A 6,152-nucleotide genomic window follows, 5' to 3' on the forward strand; every position below is an offset into this window, starting at 1 on the left:
CTCAGTTCACAACTTAGTCTCTCAAGGCACCTCCAAACCCAATATGGGTGGGTAGCAGTCATCTTCAGATTGCTTTGTGGTTCATGCCAGGTGTCCCCAGGCAGGGCACAGGTTGTGGCTGAACTTGGCCTGCAGTGGGGCTCCTCCCAGGAAGTCCCAGGACTGGCACATTCAGTGGTTAACTTCAGACCCAGTGGAGCATCACCTGGCTGCCTCCAGGAATGACACACCCATAGGGCAGACTGGGTAGGCACCAGAGCCCTGTGAAAGCGAATCTTGCTCCATAGAGTCAGTGGCTACAAAGCAGCTCCTCCACAGTCACGGCCAGTTCTCACAACCAAGCAGCCTGAGGATGAGTCCCTCCCATTGATGTGCAAACAGCACCCAAAGCTCAACTACAACAGGAGGGTGCACACAACCCCCATAAGGCATACACCTGGAGCACCCAGCTCCGGTGAGCAGGGAGACCGTGCCACAGACTCCCACAGCACACCTACTATATAGGCCACTCTACTAAGACCAGAAGCCATAGCAGCCATACCTAAAACATAAAAGCAAACACAGGGAGGCCAAAATGAGGGATCAAAGAAACATGTCCCAAATAAAAAAAAAAAAAAACAGAACAAAGTTACAGAAAAAGAACTAAACAAAGTGGAGACAAGCAATCTACCAGATGCAGTGTTCAAAACACTGGTTATAAGGATGCTCAATGATCTCAAAGGATACTCAAAGAATACATGAGAGGGAATCAACAGTAAATTACATGAAGCAGAGGACGGAATCAGCAATTTAGAAGATAAGATAGCAGAAAACACCCAATCAGAACAGAAAAAGAAAAACCACACCAAAAATGAGGATAGTTTAAGGAGCCAGTGGGAGAACATCAAGCATAACTACATTTGCATCATAGGGGTACCAGAAGGAGAAGAGAGAGAGCAAGGAATTGAAAACCTGTTTGAAGAAATAATGTCAAAAACTTTCCTAACCTGGCGAAGGAAATAGACATGCAAGTCCAAGAAGTGCAGAGTCCCAAACAAGATGAACCCAAAGAGGCCCACACCAAGACACATCATAATTAAAGGTTAAAGACAGAGAGAATCTTAAAAGCAGCCAGAGAAAAGCAGTTAGTTACCTATAATGGAGCTCCCATAAGACTGTTAGCTGATTTCTCAACAGAAACTTTGCAGGCCAGAAGAGATTGGCAGGAAATATTCAAAATGATGAAAAGCAAGGACACACAACCACGATTACTCTACCCAGAAAAGCTATCACTTAGAATTGAAGGACTGATAAAGAGCTTCTCAGACAAGAAAAAGCTAAAGGAGTTCATCACCACCAAACCAGTATCACAAGGAATCTTACAGGAACTTCTTTAAGATGAAAAGAAAAAAAAAGATTAAACATGTAAATAACAAAATGTCAATCACCACACATCTATCAACAATTACTTTAAATGTAAATGGATTAAATGGTCCAACCAAAAGACAGGGTGACTTATGGATAAGAAAACAAAACCCTTACATATGCTGCCTGCAAGTGACTCACTACAGATCAAAAGACAAACACAGACTTAAAGTAAAGGGATGGGGTAAAGGATATTTCATGAAAATGGAAACAAACAAACAAAGAATCTGGGTAGCAATATTTATACCAGACAAAATGGACTTTAAAACAAGGCTATAGCAAGAGACAAAGAAAGACCTAGTAATCCCACGTCAGGGTATTTATCCAAAGAAATCCCAAACCCTACTTTGAGGGGACGTGTACATCCATGTTCATTGTAGTACTGTTTATAATATCCAAGGTGTGGAGGCAACCCGGGTGCCTGTCGATGGAAGAATGGATAAAGAGGAGGTGGTACATATATACAATGGAATATTGCTCAGGCATGGAAAGTGAATGCGTTCTTGCCATCTGTGTTGGCATGGATGGACATGGAGGGTACAATGGTGAGTGGAGTGTCAGACAAAGACAGATGCAATGTGATTTTGCTTATACATGGAATCTAAAGAACAAAATAAACAAACAAACAGAAACAAACTCATAGATACAGAGAACATTTTGATGGTTGTCAAGCGGGAGGGGAGTTAGGGATGGGTGGAAAAGGGGAAGGGATTAAGAGTACAAATTGATTGCTACAAAGTGGTCATGTGGACGTATGGTATAGTATAGGGTATATAGGCAATAATTAGTAATAATTATGTATAGTGCCAGGTGGGTACTAGACTAGTCAGGGGGATCACTTCTTAAATTACATAACTATCTAGCACGGTGTTGTACAATTGAAATTAATGTAAAATAATGTTGAATGTTAACTGTAATTGAAAAAATTTAAAAAGGGGAGGGAAAGGTGAAGGAGAATTAGAGGTTTAAATTTCCAGGTATAAAAGAAATAAGTCATGGGGATGTAATGTACAGCATAGGGAATATAGTCAATAATTTTGTGATAGCATGGTACAGTGTCAGATGGTTACTGGACTTATCGTGGTAATCACTTCTTTAGGTATATAAATGTTGAACAACTATGGTGTATACCTGAAACTAATATAATATTGTATGTTAGCTATATTTTAATAAGAATCTTTTTAAAAAATAAAAGAATGGATAATCAGGAGCCTAAGGGCAATCTCCCAATTAAAAAAAAAAATTCGTTATTCCTCGCCCAGTTTCTGGACTTGAGCCTGTATTCAGGCCAGGAATCCAGTGACGGATGGAGAGGTAAGCTCCCAAGATGAACCTGTAACACCAAAGCTCATATATCTAGTAATCATACCTGCACTCTCTCTCCAACAGGTGTCCTAGAGAAAGAAGATACCCAAACAAATCTAGGACCCTTGGACCATTGATTTGTTATTGATATGCTGAGGTCTGATGTATCGTGGTAGCCCTCAATGAGAGTGGAGATATATGGGACCAGGTACGTAATAGATGGAGTGATGGCTTTCAGGTCTGGCTTACAGTGGATCCACTGGATGCTTAGATTCACCCCATGGTCACTTCCCTTTCCCCTAAATGTGTAATTCAAACATACTTACTTGAGTAGTTGTCACTGTTTCCACGTGGACTCCTTGGCCTGTAAGGTAAGAGCTTTTGGAATGGGGTAAGCAAAGAGGAAGCTTCTGAAACTGCCTCCACCCCCTTCCAACATAGTAAATGAAAAATAACATTGCATCCTGAGGGGCAGTGTACAGAGGGGGCAGATATTGGAGCTACCTCATGAAACCTAAAGGTTCCAAGGATAGTGGTCCCCATTAGAGCTTGCTCCATTGAATTGACCGATTGGGCACCTGCAAAAAGAAGACACATGCTGAAGGGTGACAGTGGACCATGGCAAACCCAGCCAAGTAGTAGTCAAAACTACAGCTGCTGTGCCAATTGTGGTGTTTTTGCCAGTGCAAAACACCATGACCTCAGTACATGGTATTTGTCCATTGGTCTGGCAAACGCATTACTTTCCATCTCTATCAAAAAGAGGATCAAAACCAGTTTGCATTCAGTTGGAATGGAATGCAGTTTGCATTCATAATGAAATGTAAACGTATACGTTTATAGTCTTGCCCCCGAAATATGTTAGCTCTTCAGTGCTCTGTCCAAGACATGGATTGGCTGGACATCCTGTAGAATGTCACAGCGGTAATATATCAGTAACCTCACACTAATCAGAATGGATGAGCAAGTACTGGCTAGTACACAGTGGGCCTTCAAAAGACCCACACATTCCAGAGGAGGGTGGGAATTAACCCAGTAAAGTTCCAGGGGCCTATCATGTCAGTAAAACTTTTAGGAGCTGCCGTGGGCCGGGACATGCCAGGATAACCAAAGGAAAGGACAAATCATGGCACCGTGCATCTCCCACCTCGAAAGCGCAATGCTAGGTAGGCCTCTTTGGGTTCTGAAGACATAGTCCTCATGTAGGAATACTCCAAACCCCATACCAGGAGACGTGAAAAGCTGCCAGCTTTGAGCCAGTCCAGAGATGGAAAGGGCTTTACAGCAGGTCCAGGCTGTGGTACAAGAGGTGCTGACTTGGGTTATGTGACCCAGAGCTCCCTGTGATATTGAAGGTATCACTATTGGGAAAAGACACCACGTAGATTTTTTTGGCAAGCCCTAAAGAGAGAATTACAATGCAGACTCTTAAGGTTCTGTCACAAGGCCATGCTATGTACAAAATTATAAATCTTTTGAAAAGCAGTTCCTGGCATGCCACGAACCCTGGTATAGATAGAGTACCTAACCATGACCATGGGACACCAAGTGAAAATGCAGCCATAGGTGCCTGTCTTAGTCCTTTCTGGCTGATATAACAACATACCATAAACTGGGTAGTTTATGAACAACAAATAGTTATTTCTCACAGTCCTCGATATTGGGAAGTGCAAGATCATGGTGCCAGCATCTTCGGGCGAGGGCCTTCTTTCTGGTTCAGAGCCAGTGTATTCTTGCTGTGTCCTCAGAGGATGGAAGTGGCTAGGGATCTATCTGGAGTCCCTTTTATAAGGTGCTAATCCCATTCCTAAGGGCTCCATCCTTATGACGTAAGCACCTCTTAAAGCTTCTACTTCCTAGTACTATCTATCGTCTGTAGGGGGTAGGATTTCAACAATTGTGTGTGCGTGTGTTGGGGAGTGAGACACACAAACATTCAGATCATGTCACTGCCCATCATGAGCTGAGTTCTGTCAGACCCACCATGTCCAAAGGCCAAATGGACCCAGCAGCATCATCACAAGTCACAAGTGGTAAATCCAGGAACAGGTGTGAGCCGGATGAGAGGCCACAGACAAGCTGTGTGAGCAGGTAGCCTAGTCTCCCTTGTTATCCACTGCTGCTGCACCAAGGCCTCTCCCTTGACTCCTAGGGCCGCATGGCGAGGATTATGACCAGCGGATGAAAGAGGGAAAAGCCAGAGCTTAGTTCACAGAAGCATTGGCTTGGTGTGTGGAAGCAAGTAAAAACTGGATAGTCTGCTCTGCAGACCCCTCAGGGGTGGCCTTGAGAGGTGGCGGGAAATGAAATCCTTCCAAGGAGTGGAGCTCTGGACAACGCACCCGGTCATCCCCTTTGGTGGAAAGAGAAGTGGTCAGGGGCCTAGAAGGAAACTGGTTAGAAGATAGGACAAGGCTGTCGGGGCAGTCATGTGGATGGGTCTTAGCACCAAGTGTGAAGCCCACTGTCTCTCATGTTCACACTCCTTAGAGGACATCCATCATGGAATACACACTAAACAACCAGGTCAACAGAATGGCTTGGCCGAGTGACATTAACCAGCTTCTGTGATTGGTCTCTTCACTGCTGGCATACAGCGTGCATGAAAGGAATAGCCATGGTTGCAAGGATGGAAGGTAGAAAGAGGCCTAAGAGCATGGGCTCTCACCCACCGAGGCTGAGCTGGTTATTGCTGCTGCTGAGTGTCCAGTCTTTCAGCAACAGAGCCCAATGCTAAGTCCCAGACACAGCACCATTCCTTGAGGACACCAATCAGTCACCTAGTGGCACGTGAACCACATTGGATTCTTTAGATACTGGAAGGAGCAGTGATTCATTTTGTCAGTAATAAACACATATTCTGGATACAGATTTGCTTTTCCTGACCATAGGGCCTGAGCTAGACCACTATCCAAGGACTTCCAGAATATCTGATGGTCCAACACAGGATCTCACACAACATTGTGTCAGATAAAGGGAGTCATTTGACAGCAAAGGAGGTGGGAGGGTGGCACATGACGATAAGATGCTCTGGTCATATCACTTATGACCAATGGAAGGGCAATGGAAGGGCCTGTTAAAAGCACAGCTCAGAGGTGCCCAGTTAGCTCAGTTGGCTAGAACGCATGCTATTAACAACAAGATTGCCTGCTTGATCCCCACACGGGCCAGAGAGCTGCACCCTCCACAACTAGATTGAAGACAACCACTTGAGCTGAGCTGCTGCTGAGCTGCTGGTGGGCGGCCGGATGGCTCAGTTGGTTAGAGCTCGAGCTCTTAACAACAAGGTTGCCCGTTCAAATTCCACATGGGATGGTGGGCTGCGCCCCCTGCAACTAAAGATTGAAAACGGCGACTGGACTTAGAGATGAGCTGCGCCCTCCACAACTAGATTGAAGGAGAACGACTTGGAGCTGATGGGCCCTGGGAAAAACACACTTACC

General features: G+C 44.7%; 1 protein-coding gene across 1 annotated transcript in view; it reads left to right on the forward strand.

Annotated features, from left to right (window-relative positions):
• CHST8 (carbohydrate sulfotransferase 8) overlaps positions 1 to 2,841 on the forward strand; it is a 124,204-nt gene extending 121,363 nt beyond the window's left edge. The window contains exon 3 of the transcript XR_013992109.1: positions 2,794 to 2,841. The gene's annotated coding sequence lies outside the window, so the exon portion shown is untranslated. The remainder of the gene's footprint in view (positions 1 to 2,793) is intronic.
• The last annotated feature ends 3,311 nt before the right edge of the window (positions 2,842 to 6,152 follow it).

This window comes from Rhinolophus hipposideros, assembly GCF_964194185.1.
Source record: "Rhinolophus hipposideros genome assembly, chromosome: 21".
In the NCBI taxonomy this organism is placed as follows: domain Eukaryota; kingdom Metazoa; phylum Chordata; class Mammalia; order Chiroptera; family Rhinolophidae; genus Rhinolophus; species Rhinolophus hipposideros.